We start from the raw sequence: 16,312 nt of genomic DNA on the forward strand, positions 1-16,312 counted from the left end.
TTTTTTAATTACAAATCAAATGTGGGCGTTTTACATGATTTGCTAGTCACTGCTTTACTTACGTGTAATTATGGTGGAAATATTGCTTTGAGTTTTTTATTACTTTCTTGTGTACGGCCATTTTTGTTTTGTTCTTTTAAAAGGACAGTAGTAATAAGCACTACAAAATGGTTATTTTTTAGGAAACCGCTAAAATTGCATGAGTTAATTTCAGAACTTGAGACAGATGAGATTTTAACGCCTCCTTATGGTATAATTCTTTTTCCTCCAGACAATGCAAATGATAATATAACAGATTGCGATTCAGGAGACGAGGATGTCACAACGATAGACCATTTACCAGGAAGCCAACTGAGAAATGACGTGGAGGTTATTTTCGACAATCAAGATCAGAGTGCAGAAGAGTCGGATTCCGACGACGACGACGTACCTCTTGCCACACTACGCAAAGAAAAAACAAAACCATCGATTATTCTCGAAAAACTAGAATCTGCACAATGGCTTATAGGTAATCTGTACCAGCATCCTAAAGATGTTTACTGGATACCAGAAATCGGACCTATACAAAATCGCACGCCATTACAGCTCTTCAGGCTATTTTTTGACGACAACCTATTCAATATGATAACAACATATACAAATACATACGCGGCACAAAAAACTTGACTGGTGATGTTACAGATAATGAAATTAGGTGTTTTGTGGGTGTGCTTATTTTGAGTGGCTACGTGGTGTTACTAAAAAGATTTATTGGGAAAATCGTGATGATAGTCACAATGAAAAAGTCGCTGGAGCTCTATCGAGAGATAGATTTTCGCATATAATGAAAATTCTTCATGTGTGTGATAATTATAGTTTGGACAAAACAGACAAGTTTGCTAAAATACGGCCATTATGTGATGCATTGAATAAAATTTTTTTAAATCACGCTCCTTTCGAACAAGAACATAGCCTAGATGAAGCTATGGTACCATATTTTGGAAGGCACCCTACGAAACAATTTATACGAAACAAACCCATTCGTTGGGGTTATAAGCTTTGGATGGGTACTCTCCGTCTAGGTTATATTGTATAGTTTACACCGTATCAAGGCAACTCAGTGGAAATACCAGCCTCATACAAAAACTTGGGTCTTGGTTCGTCGGTTGTTTTGTCTTATGCAGATGTGCTTCAATCACGCTGGCCAAAAACGAGATTGCACCTTTTTTTTGACAACTTCTTCTCATTCATGCATCTACTAAATGAGTTAAAAAGTAGAGGTCTTTTCGGTACAGGTACAATAAGGGACAATAGAATACTAAAATGCCCCCTATTCGCTCCAACAGCTATGAAAAAAAGGAAACTTACGATTACAGATTAGATAAAAACACAGGAATTGTCGTTTGTCGCTGGCACGACAATAGTGTCGTTACAATTGCATCTAACTTTTGTTCACTAAAACCACATCACCTAGTCAAACGGTTTTCCCATAAGGAGAAGAGACACATTTTTGTTTCTCAACCAAATATGATAAAGCAATACAATTTTTTATGGGTGGCGTAGACCGCTGTGACCAAAGCATTAGTCTTTACCGGACTCTATAAGAGGAAAAAAATGGTACTTTCCGCTAATAGTACATGGAATTGATATTCAAAATGCGTGGCAATTGGACCGAAAAGACGGAGGAACCCTTGATCAGCTTGAATTTAGAAGGCAAATAGCTTGCAACCTTCTGGAAACCTACAAAAAAGATACCAAACGCGGCCCAACAAGACGGAATCCCAACACAGTCTTACATTCAAGATATGATGGTATGAACCATTTAATTGTTTATCAAGAAAAACAATCTCGTTGCGAACTTTGCAAGAAAAAGGTTAAGTTTTTGTGCGAAAAATGTAAAATACAATTACACCCTAAACAATGTTTTAAGGATTTCCATACTTTGTAATTATTTTTGTATTAATAAAGTTTTACTTTCTAATATATACTGCTTCTTACTGCTGTCCTTTTAAAAGAACATGCCATATTTTGACAGCTAATGCAAAAATTATTATTTTAGTATTTTCTGTCGTTAAATAAGACACTTTTCCCTATATTTCCTTTAAGTAAAGATAAAAATAAAAAAAAAATAGTTTCAGTAATATGTGGGTTAATCCAGTCCAACTTTTTGGATATAGAAATAACACTATTATAAAAAGTATTGTACAAGGAAAACGATGTATTTAAATTCTGATGGATGAGGGGTTAAATATACTTACTTCTCATTTCTTCTTAAAATACATTAGTCATCAACTTTTTGCAGAATATCTCGCTTAGTTTGAATGTAATCGACATGTAATATTCCTCATTTTAAAGGTCTTTTCAACCACTACAAAAGTTATTAGTGTCATTATGCACCTAAAATCGACAGTTTCTCTGTTATTTCAAGTTGAATACACCGATTTGAGCATGCAGCAAAAAAACAAACTCTTATTACCTACCATATCCCTCTTTGTATTTTAACTAAAAGATTTATGAAGGAACCTAATCTCTTTGTTTTTTTATATCCTATAGAAATATTTTATATAGTTTTTTTGTTAGATGCATAGTTTTTAAGGTATTCGCAAAAATCCGTCCGAAAAGGTGTCATTTTTCAATGAAAATGGCCAATTTTCAACCACAAATAACTCAAAAAGTATTGAGTTTTCAAAAAATAATTATAGAACAGTTTTTGCTTAAAATTAGGTTCTCTAGCCTCTTCCGTGGCTATTTTAACCAAAAATTTTTCACCCCCGAAAAGAGGTGGAAACCACCCCCAAGATAAAAGCGCACATCGGTATAGGGTAGACATTGTTTCTTGAGCTACTTACTGTGAAAATATCATGTAAATCGATGTAGTAGGATGGAATTCGGAGCCAAATACCCTCATTGACTGCCCTATAACGATCATGAACGATCACATCAATCACTTATTTTGTATTTGCTGTCTTTTTCTATAACAAACGTTTGTTATTTATAGAAAAAGACAGCAAGTACAAAATAAGTGATTGATGTGATCGTTCAATGTGATGTGATCGATCAATCACTTATTTTGCATTTGCTGTCTTTTTCTAACAAACGTTTGTTATTTATAGAAAAAGACAGCAAATACAAAATAAGTGATTGATGTGATCGTTCATGGGTATTAAAATATAAATGATGTAGTCTCGATATGTTATTGACTTACTAATAGTGGTATTTTTTTCTATCGATTTCCTCTTTTAATATGGGTAAACAGATGCTACTGAATTCTGCTAAAGAATTGTTTTCATTTAACACCATTAGAGCCGCTTCTTTACTTTTTTTACCATCTATTTTTTATTTAATATGTACAGTACTCTATATTGTTCGTTCTCGTGGATTGGTAAATATTGATATGTTTTTCAACTGAGTCCGTTGTGTCTAATTTTGGATCAATTTCCGAAGTAGTTCCGAAGTTCCGAAAATGTGAACGTTAAAATAAACGTATTTTCTACTGAAATTGTTGTCAATTCCCATTACAGATATTAAATAATACAAATTTAAGAGTCGATCCAGCTGTTTTAGAAGTAATTTAAGTAAATTCATTTTCGAAAGTTGTCACTACTTCACCACAAACACTAAACACAAACACTAAAGGCATTACAATTTATTCAAAAATGAAGAGAAGACTTTCTCAGTGTTTTAAAATCAAAGCTTTCAATCAATGTAGTAAACATCTGTTTATAGTTGACAAGAAAGATACTGTATTCTTCGTCCAATTTTTCTCTCATAAGAATACGTATTTTTGAAGTTATATTTTTTTACGCGCGATGAGGGTGAATTTTTATATGTTAAAACCAGGCGCATACGCATCACCCAGGCGCATACGCGCATTATAACTTTGTTCTGATTGGATGTTCAAATGACATGTCAAAAATTATCCAATATGGCAGCTGTAGGACAGCTGTGGTTTGGAGGAAAAGGTAAAGGTAAACAAATGTATAATATATTAGTTTTATTGTTGTGAGGACAGAAACAAAACAGTTTATAATATTGTAGTGACTTTTAAATAGTTTTTAAAAGCAACAGGTACGTAATAATTGTTAATGTATCATGGGTATAAACCTACCTGTTTGATCTGCCAAAATACATAGTATGTAATAATGTAATACTTTTATTTATATAATTTGATTACCATGAATATTCACCTAATATATTGTTTTCTTACTATATGTTTTGTTGTATTTTTTTTTCAATTCTAAAGTCCACTTTACATCAACAATAATTGAATAAGAAATTGACAACAAGTTATTCAAGGTCAAATTTGGCTTATACAAAACACAATTCTCCATCCAATTTTGCCGTGAATAAAAAGAAAATAAAGAAATTTGACAAAATAAAACATATCCAATTGTTCTATTTCATCAAATTCCTTCATTTTCTTTTACAAACCATACATTTTGTACTCGTCAAATTTGGCCTTGAATAACTTTGTCAATTTCTTGTTCAATTTATTGTTGATGTAAAGTGCACTTAAATCATTTCAATTCAAAATTAAAATAATTTGATCAATTTTCAAAATATCACAAGTTTAATGACGTTCTACACCTTCGGCAAAGAATTAAGGATTTGCATGAAATTTTAGTATGTTATAGTTTAACTTCACAAAACTAAGACTTGATTTTTTTAAAAAATGTTTTACCGTGCCGTTTAATTACTATTAAGGGTCAAAGTTAAGTTTTAACATGGGCTCTTATGGGAATTCTTAAAAAGTTAATAACTTTTGACCCAAATTTACGATTTTTAATTATTTGTGCTTAAATTAAAGGTATTTTTTGCTTAAATTAAAGGTATTTTTGTAAGGAATAACATATTAAAAAATGAGGATTGTTTACCGTACCATTATTAAATAAAAGTGAAATTACTGTTTCGAAATTTAACAAAGTTGGTAGTAGTGAGATCAGCTGTACTCATAATTATATCCGAAACGTACGTGTCAATCACATGACCTCGGTGGTCTAGTTGTTGAGCGTTCGGTCAGAGTTCGAAACGTCCCGGGTTCCAATCCTCTACGTTTCATTTTTTTTTTAGTTGTTTTAATAAAAATTTTTTGAAATTGGTAGATAAGAAAGTTAGTTTAATATTTAAATAGAATACAATTACTTCGTTAAAATTATATAATAGAAGTATAACTTCTTACGTGCGTACAAAGTACACACACATTCTTTTTTTTTATTATTTAAATTTAAGGCGCATCAACCTATATGGTTATTAGCGCCGCTCGGTATTACAAAGTTGATGTTTACAATTGTTGATATTACATAGATAGATACATAAATTAACATTAATACATATACATAAATTTTCGTATACATTGATTTTTACAGTGTTGATGTTTATATTTGGTTGTAGATCCCTATTGATTTTGAAAAAACTTAAAACTGACGAAAAGTCACAGTCCTTTTCTAAACACTCACGTATCGTTATCGGTAGTTTACACTTTTTCCGGTTATTTGCATATGCCGGGCATTCAAAGAATATAGTTTTACACTTAAGCTGTTACCGCACTTACCGCACATTGGATTTACACTTCCAGTAATATGGTATTCATGTGTTAGGCGTGTATGTCCTAATCTCAGTCTGTTTAATATAGCTGCTCTTTCCTGTTGGTACACTTACTCTTCCATCTTGTAACTGTTGTTTTTATGTCCCGCAACTTTTGTTGAGACTGGTTCCAGGTTTCAAACCACCGTTCACTTAGTGTGGAGTTTATCCAGTGATGAAAATCTTTCTTGTATGTAGTGTCTGTTAACTCTTCGTTGTTAACTGAAGATTTGGCTGCAGCATCTACTCTTTCATTACCATGTATATGTATACCTATATAGGCCAAGGTAATAAGACAAAAATATACCCTGTTCGTGACACTCGAGCAGCCAGGGTACTGAAGCGTTTTTTCGACAAGTAATACCTATAGGAACAAATTGTAACTATTTCCTGCGTCAGATCTGGCGGCCATTTTTATTTATAAACAATTAAGTGTCAAAAAATGGCATTTTCCCCTTTTTTTCAAATCAATGGAAAACAGTGAAACTTATGGTTTTTTTAGTACAAATATCTTTGAGATTATGGAAAAAGTTTTAAAATGACATATTACAAAGTTTGATATACTCATTTATTGTTAATATAATTGCGAAAAAAGGTCGGAATTGCAAAAAAAATTATTTTCGCAATAACTGCTGTAAAAATTAGTGTACAGGTTTGAAATTTTTGTCAAATGAGGGTTCTTTGGTGTTTAATATGTGATAAAAATTTCAAAGCGATTCATTCAGTTGTTTAAATTTTATTCGAATTGTTTATCTCAGTGAGCATGTTTTTTGCACTAACATAAGTCAGAAAAAAATGACGTTAGAACCATTCCACAGGTGTCAAATGGAAGAGCATGATCTATATTTTCAACTTGGTTTAAAAAAGCGAATAAAAAATGCATTTATTAGTAATAAATAATTATGCAAAAGTATCGTAAATCTTTCCTTATAAACTTTTTGAATAACTTTTTCCAAAAAAATTCACTTTTTTACCCTGTTTTAAGTGCAAAACTACCAAGTAATGTTATTTATATCATAATTGATAAAAAATTGTAATAAATATATATAATTTCTTATATAACAAAATAAAAAGTTTATAAGGAAAGATTTATGATACTTTTGCATAATTATTTAGTACTAATAAACGCATTTTTTATTCGCTTTTTTTAAACCAAGTTGAAAATTTAGCTCATGCTCTTTCATTTGACACCTGTGGAATGGTTCTAACGTCATTTTTTTCTGACTTATGTTATTGTAAAAAAAATGCTCTCTGGGATAAACAATTTGAATAAAATTTAAACAATTGAATGAATCGCTTTGGAATTTTTATCACATATTAAGCACCAAAGAACCCTTATATGACAAAAATTTCAAAGCTGTACACTATTTTTTACAATAGATATTGCGAAATTAATTTTTTTTGCAATTCCGACCTTTTTTCGCAATTATATTAACAATAAATGAGTATACCAAACTTTGTAATACGTCATTTTAAAGCTTTTTCCACAGTCTCAAAGATATTTGTACTAAAAAACCATAAGTTTCACTGTTTTTCCATTGATTTGAAAAAAAGGGAAAATGCCATTTTTTGACACTTACTTGTTTATAAATAAAAATGGCCGCCAGATCCTACGCAGGAAATAGTTACAATTTGCTCTAATAGGTATTACCTGTCGAAAAAACGCTTCAGTACCCTGGCTGCTCGAGTGTCATGGAAAAATCCTTATTACCCTGGACTAATATGCGTGGAATCCACATAAACTTTACTATGGCATTCTTTTGCTGAAGTTGGTATAAATGGTTCTTTATCAACCGCAACAAAGGATGGGTTGGGTAAATGGTGCCTAAGCTGCTAATAGAACTTAAAGAATCTGTTATTATTAGGCATCTGTCTATGTTAACATTTATGGTATATTCTAATGCTTTGTAGATTGCGAATAATTCTCCTGTATATACTGTGCTAAAATTCGGGATTTTGTATGAAGCAGTATAATTTGTGTACGAAAGCACATGCAACTCCTTTTTCTGATTTGGATGCCTCAGTATATATATGTTGATAATTCTGATACTTATCAATATTACTATAAAATTGTTTAACCATAGAGGACGCATTCAGTTGATTACTAGTCTTTGTTAAACTCATGTCTAAAAAGGGTTTTCTGACAATCCAAGGAGGAGTGGTAAAGAGGTTGGTTTGGTATAACGTAGGGAAGACAATATTATTACGGGTCATGTATCTCTTAAGTCTTTCATAGAAAGGGGGTTTAGATCTTTTCTTTTGAAGGTATGTTATGTGAAAACGAGAAGACATTATCTCTGACGGGATTTTCACTATTTGCTGACACATTTGCGGCATATGCTAGGCTTAGGTATTGTGTTCTTAATTCCAGAGGCATTCCTCCTGCTAAACATAGTAAGCTATCTGTGGGTGTAGTACAAAAAGCTCCTAAGGCTATTCTTACAGCAGCATTTTGGATTGTTTGCAACTCTTTTAAAAGTGATTGACTGGTAGATCCATACACTATTGAGCCATAATCGACTTTAGATCTAATGAGGCTTTTATATACTGTCAATAGGATATCTTGATCAAATCCCCAATTTTTAGTAGATAGGACCTTCATTATGTTCAAATATTGTTGGCAAGATTTTGTAAGATGATAAATATGTTGCTTAAAATTTAATTCATTGTCAAAATTTACTCCAAGGAATTTGATACAGTCAACATAATCTATTTTTTGATTAAACATTGAAAGGTCGGGACTACTGACATTGCGTTTACTGGTGAAATGAATACATTTACTTTTATTGACACTAAAGAATACGTATTTTGATTTGTTTTCTTTTAGATTTATACACCTGTAGCACAGCTTTTTTAGTTTTGTTACTCTGTTTTTCATTACTTTGCTTAAAGCTACAATAAATATATTAGTCAGTATTTATCTATCTTTTTACAGCACATATCAAAGTTTATTTTAAAATTCCTGAGGCCACGCATACACTTACACACAACTTGTCGCTTCTCAGATAAGAAAGACTCTAACATTTTAAATAAATAACCATTTCATTACTTTTAATTTACACCTACTACCTATATAAAGATCTCCATCGAGATCGTGCCAGCATCCGAGTTATCAAAGCACGCCGCTGCATTGCTTGGAGTTGAAAGAGTTTCTCTTTTGTTGGTGTTGGAAACGGGGTCGACGGAACAATTAAGGGGACATTAAGAAATGGAGGAATCAGTTGTTCATTAAGATTATAATCTCTCTCTTCTGTCTTTCTCCTTCTCGTATTATTAGTGTTGAGTTATGTCAGAATGGGTGGTCATTAAGATTTTTTACAGAACTGCTATAGTTAGGTTGGGTAGTTTCTTACAAACGATTTGAAAGGAAATGTGGGTGGGTATCTCTGAAATAAACGCTTAATTTACCTTTCGTTTTAGTCCATAAAATTGCAGTAAAGCTCTCAGGTTATTTCCTTCCATCAGGAAAATCTATGTTGAAACGTTAATTAACAATGAATCAATCAATAATGTCTTAATTAAACAGTTAGTAAATCGATTTCGAAAATATTTGAATGCAGTTTCCTGAATAAAATTAAAGATGCCACATTCAATAAATTTCCTATCAATGAACAGATTAAGGGGGATTTATATTCTTGAAACTTCCTTATTCATAAACAACAAAGGAGAATATTTTTTTAATAAAACAGATCTTACCCCATGTTTTCCCTCTATGAATGAGAATGATTTTGTTATATACAGGGTGTCCAGAAACTCTACCGACAAACGAAGACAGGAGATTCCTCAGACAATTTTAAGACAATTTAACCCAATTCACCTAGTCCGAAAATGCTTCTTAAGGGAGCTAGAGCTCTTTAAAGATGGCGCCATGAAATTAGTTTTTCTTAAATACCTCCAGAACGCTTCTATTTAGAGAAACGAAAATTGGTATGCTTATTTACTTTTCAGAGATGAATCGATTCCATCCATTGCAAATTTCTAGTACCGGCCATAGGCGTCCGTTTTGGGTAGAGCAACGGGTATTTTATCGCATAACTTTTTTGTCCTTAACTTTTATGCATTTTGGACACCGGATTATTAAAAATTGTGAGGTATTCTAGTACTAAAAGGTACTCTTGCTTTAAGTCGGTAGGACACACCGTTTTCTAAAAAAATCTATTTGAAAGTTTTTCGTTTTTGGAATTTGAAAAAAAATTGAAAGAACTTTTCAACAAAAAACGAAGTATTTTACCAACATAAAGTAAGAGTAACTTTTAGTACTCGAATACCTCATACTTTAATAATCTAGTGTCAAAAATGCTCAAAAATTCAAGACAAAAAAGTTATGCTATAAAATAACTGTTGACCTACCCAAAAAGGACGCCTATGACCAGTACTAGAAATTCGCAATTAATGAAATCGATTTATCTCTGGAATATAAATAAATGTACCAGTTTTCGTCTTTCTAAACAGTTTTTTTTTTTTGAAATTTTTTTTTTTTTATTTAAAAAGCGAAAAATTTTCAAATCGATTTTTCTAGAAAACGGTGTATCCTACCGATTTAAAACAAGAGTACCTTTTAGTACTGTAATACTTCAAAATTTCATAATCCAGTTTCAGAAATGCATTAAAGTTAAAGATAAAAAAGCTATGCGATAAAATAACCGTTGCCTTACCCAAAACGGACGCCTATGATCGGTACTAGAAATTTGCAATGGATGGATTAGATTTATATCTTGTAGATAAATACGCGTACCAATTTTTGTTTTTCTAAATAGAAGCGTTCTGGAGGTATTTAAGAAAAATTAATTACAAGACGCCATCTTCAAAGAGCTCTAGCTCCCTTAGGAAGCATTTTCGGACTAAGTGAATTGAGTAAAATTATCTTAAAATTATCTGAAGAATCTCATGTCTTAGTTTGTCGGTAGAGTTTCTGGACACCCTGTATAGTATTTAAAAATTATATTGGAGATTGATTGCTTGGGCAACAGAAACTTTAAAAAATTGTATTAATACTTACACCAACAGTATGGGAGGGGGGGGGGAGCGCAAGATTTGAAAAAATTAACGGTTCAAGAACATTTTTATGATTTAAATTAAATAAGCATGTTCAGTAAAATTAATAGAATATGTATTCAAAAAAATTCAAGAAAAGATATTGAAAAATAAGCCAATAAGCCATTTTTAAAGACTCCTCAAAAAAACAATGGATTTTGCGGTGGACAAAAGAACTCATTGGATCATGCTAAACAAAAAATTTAAAAAGGTTTTATTAGCTTATGAGTTTTTTTAGTTTTAACAATTTTTGACTTTTTGGTATCACTCATAAGTCAAAACAACGAATTTTTTTGCAAAAAGGGTGAATATCAATATATATATTAAGGTTAAACAAAAAAAAGCATAAAACAAAAAATACCTCGACTGCGTTACCTCACTAAATGTCTAAAAAAAAATATATACAAAATTCCAGTTAAATTAGTCAAGTAGTTTTTGAGTTACAATCTCTACCGCACAGTTTTGAGAAAAACGCGTTTAAATTTTGTCAACTTTTATTTTCAATTTCTTTTTTGTCTGTCAAATCGTAAAGTGATGCAAACCGGAACATGTTTTTGAATCGCGGTGTAATTTACAAAAAAGAATGGGAATAGCTGTTGAACGTTTCTCACTACGTTCAAGCATGCTGGCTCGAACCTGCTGCAAAGCGAGTCGAAGGTAGGGATTTTTACGAATTTATTAACACTTAGTAATTTTTCACATATGAACTAACCCTAGTGGGGAGTCAATAATGCAGTTAGTTTTAAATTTAAGGCAACAAAAACCTTTTAAATTATACACAGAATGATTGATTTCCCACAAGGGGTAGTTGACGGGTGAAAAATTACTACGGTGGCAATAAATTCGGAAAAAGCCAGGAGAACACTGTGGTATTTCAAAAATATTGTTTTTAAATTCTGCTGGCTTGAATCCGAATAAGATTAGTTTAGGGGTGAAAAATGATCCGGGTGGTCAAAATTCAGTAAAAACAGAGGAGAAGAATCCATTGTTATTTCAGATATAAGTAGAGTCCAGCGAAATTGTAACAAAATATTTTTTTCACCTTCATTTATTTAAACTAGCACAATTATTGACTGCCCACAAAAGAAAGTTGAGGGGGCAAAAATTACTATGTTTTGTTTTTAAACCAGGAGATGTAAACTAAAAAGACATATTTGCACCCAAGAAAGTCACTAGAAAAATCACCTTTGGTTTTTTAACAATTATTCAAAATTTCAACCTACGAATTACGCCAATAACTGAGCGTTAGTAGGAGGACTCTAGACGCATCTAACGGTGTATACCTCATATCTGGGATTTTCGAATTTTTAAGTTATAGGCTTCATAATTATGATCAAATCTATTTCTTATGGGGAAAACGGTTTTTCAAGTTCAATAATTCCTCTAATATCTTCAGTTATCATAATTTACCTTGCATCAGATACTACTTGTCAATACGTTTGAAACTCATGTTTAATGATCGAAATCGGTTAAGCCGTTCAGAAGTAATCGAGTTCCAAAAGTATAATCCATTTAACCATTATCTCTGAAATGGTTTAAGTAGTTGTAATGATTACAACGGTAAGATTGATCGTGCAATCCGAGTTCATTTGCAGACCATAATTATTAGGATGGCTGGGATATGAACTCGGATTGTCTTATCACAAGTCTGGTGTCGTAACTACAAGATCATTTGGGAGAGAATGTGACAAAGGCGACCATTTATAACGCTTAACGTGTAATCGAGGAACATTATATTCAACTTCATACATTTCATTCATAAAAAGCTTGAAAAACTCTGATACAAGAAACGCTGTAAAAATGAGTGGCGTATACAATATTCCAGCTACAAAAGAGCTGATATGAGTATTACGTGGCGCGAGAATGTATTTTGATTTTGATGGAAAATAAAATTCTAGTTTTATTTTGAAAGATTTTTTCCATAATATTTGCTAAATTTGAAGTAAAACGCCCCACAAAAGAGCCTCAAAATGCAAACTGTATTAAAGTTACTCTTTTGTGGCGCGGTTTACATACTTCAAATTTGGCAAATATGGAAAAAATCTTCAAAATAAAACTAGAATTTTATTTTCCATTAAAATGAAAATACATTTTCGCGTCACGTAATACTCATATCAGCTCTTTTGTAGCTGGAATATTGTATGCGCCACTTATTTTTAACTTATTTTTACGGCGTTTAGCGTTTTTTTATACTTGTATATTATATAAGCATTTCAATTTAGAAATAAAAAGAAAACTAAAAACCAAATTTTAAAATACTGTTCAAGATAGTTTATTTGATAGTTTTTCATTGTCGAGGTTCATATAGCCCGATTAGGGGAATGCATTTAGATTTTCACTTCGGAAAAAATCAAACAAGATAAAACTTTTTGTAATTTCATTAAGAAATGTTTAATAAACAACATATCAAAAAGTTCTACTCGAGAAGTGGGTGCTTCATTTTTTATTAAACAAATGAACAGCGAAGTTAGATGTTTTTTTAAATAACTCCGAAAATATAATTTTTAGAAAAAAACTGACTTAACCATTGAAAAATTCAGAAAATTTTTACAAAAAAAAACCTTATACAAAGATTTTTCTAAAATTAAATCTGTAGCTTCTATAATTTTTTATTTATAACGCTAAAGTCACTCTTCTCACAAACATTGGCGCATTGTATACTAGCGTTGGAAGAAGTGCACGGTTGAGTTTTTTTAATGTAATTCTTTAACTAATGGATCAAAAGAAATTTTACAAATTGGACATGAAAGAAGATGAAATAAGCTATCTTATGGTTGTAATAAAAATAAATAAAATGTATGGACTTAAGTACGGTGTGGGCGGAAAATGAGCCTTACATGAATTTTGTTTAAAAATGATTTAAAAATGTGTAACTAATACAATTTTACTAAAAATCTCAAATTTGCACAACTTACCTCTCAATCATCTTACTAAACGATGTTTTATTAAAAAAAAAATCTCAAACATTTAATTCAAATAATACGCCGTCTCAAAAATGTAATTTTTAATTTACACCAATTTAAGAGGGTATTACTCAAGTTTGAATAAATCTAATACAATTTTTTTGATATTTTTTTTAAAGCTTAGGATGTATTCTTTAAAAAACACTGAATAATTTTAGTTTAAAAATGAAATAAGCAATTTCTTTTTGAGAAAAATTACCAGCTGAAAAAATGTATATACAGAGTGATCAAAACTTTTTTCTGTAAAACTTACCAAAAATATATTTAATAATAAGCTTCAACAATAATAAATTTTCAACAAAAAAAATTTTTTTTTTAGCTCTTATACAGTATGTCTGCGTAACTTGGAACCTATTGATAACTTTTTTAATATCAGTTTTACAAAGAAAAGTTATTCTTTATAAAATACTCTACATCGTCTATAACATAAGATGCAACCATCAAATATCAAATTTTGTTAATTTTGTACGAGGCATGTCAAAAAATATGAATTCCACTCAAGAGTAAAGTACCTTTATATTTCACAATATCAAAAACTTTTATAAAGAAAAGTTGTTTGGAATTAAAAACTATGTTCCAATATGTAATTATATCCTTCTAATCGAAAATTTGTTTTTTTTTTTTAATATTGTTTCACATTAATTATACCCAACATCATTAAATTTTCACTTATTATTTATGATAACTGATTTAATATTAATTTTATGAAAAAAGTTCGTCATAAATAGCTGTGCATGGTCTAACACTAACAATATGCAAATATAAAATATTATATTTTATCAATATTATACGAGGTATTCATGTCAAAAAATTATATTTCGCGCAACAAATATTGTACCTTTATAGTTCACAATATTTCGATTAGAAGAGTGTAATTGCATATTGACACATCGTTTTTAATTCTGAACAACTTTCCATAATAACAGTTTTTAGTATTATGAAAAACATAGGTATTTTACTCCTAACTGAAATTTTTATTTATTGACATATCTTGTACAAAATTGATAAAAATTTATATTTTATGATTGCATTTAAAGTCTTAGAATATGCAGAGCTTTTTACTAAGAATAACTTTTTTTATTTATGATCCGATTGCAACAACTTTTTGAATATTGAAGAGATAGATTTTGAATAATTTGTTATTTCTTTCTAATTCATTTTAATTTTTAATATTATTGTGAAAATTATTTGTTTATCTTTTTTTAAGAATGAAATTCCATATTTGTTTGATTGGATTCTACTTGTTTTTAATTCAAATATCCGCCATTTTGGATACGCCATTTTGAAATTTAAATTTTTAATATTTAATTCAGATTCAACAAACTGTTAAAAATAAAGACAATAAATGTTTTAGAAAAATGTTCTTTTTTATGTTCTTTTTAGAAAATCCGCATTTTGGATCCGCCATTTTATAGTTTATAATGTTAACATTTAAGTTAGGTTTATCAAAGCTCTCAAAAATAAATTTATGTAGAAATAAATACATTTTGTAAAGAAATTATGATTTTACAACTATTTTTTAAGTTATCCGCCATTTTGGATCTGTCATTTTATAATTTAAATTATCAAAATTTGATTCAGGTTCAGCAACCTCTCAAAAATATCCACATATATGTAAACAAACACGTTTTATAAAAAAATTCGGATTTTACAACTGCTTTTTAACCCGGCACCTGCCACGTGGGGTGCTACCAGCACCCCATAACACATTTTTATCAAATATTTGGTATTTCAAGTTTGGTAACCGAGCTGTGCGTTATAGTAGCTTTCTATATTATATAGCATACATGTGTTAGTGCTTGAAGTGGTTATTTAGTGTCATTCTGAACTTATAGCTCTAAAGTCGAATTGAGGTGTCATCATCTGGCATTTTAAGTTTTAAAATTTTTTTTGTATTTTTGATAAACAGGTGAAATTTACATTTTTTATTGAAATAACTTATTTAAATTATTAATATAGAGTCTATACTCACTAAATCTTAATTTTTTTAGATATTTTACTTGACTTCATTTATTATGGCTTGGTACTTGCTAATTTGCTTATAACACATTTTTCATTTTATTTTTTAACTTTTATAACATACTAGTGGCTAATAAGTTATTAAAACATGTTTATTTATATTCTTGTGTTACTCAACACATTATTTTGTTTTTTAAACAAGTAGATCACAGAAAGTTTTTAAGGGGTGCTGTGAGCACACCACGTGGCAGCTGACGCCTTGCAAAGCCACGTGGCAGGTGCCGTGTTAAGGATTTTTAGGAAAAAAATTCGCCATTTTGAATCCGCCATTTTGAATTTGCAAATTATAATGTCAGATTCGGGTTCAGCATAATCAAAACTAAAATAAAAACATTTTTTATCAAAATAAAATGTTGTATTCACCCCCTATTCTTAACATTATTTATACAAAACAATTGTTATTGTTTAAACAATTAATGAACAATTAGCGGCGAAATTTGTGAGTAGAACTTTTTACTTTAACATATTTATAAACTAACAAAAAAAGTTTTAGAAAAATATAACCTTGTTTGATTTTTTCCGAAACATTGTATCTTCTTGTTCTAATTGCACTCCCCTATCAAGATAGTTTATTTGATAGTTTTTTATTGTCGAGGTTCATATAGCCCGATATTTTTTACCATTTACCAAATATACGTTTTTTCGCTGTTAATAAAATTGACAATGGTAATTTGTATAATGAAACGTTGTGACGGATTAATGAAAATGCATCGAATTCATAGAATTACAATGCG

This window comes from Diabrotica virgifera, chromosome 6, assembly GCF_917563875.1.
Source record: "Diabrotica virgifera virgifera chromosome 6, PGI_DIABVI_V3a".
In the NCBI taxonomy this organism is placed as follows: Eukaryota; Metazoa; Arthropoda; class Insecta; order Coleoptera; family Chrysomelidae; genus Diabrotica; species Diabrotica virgifera.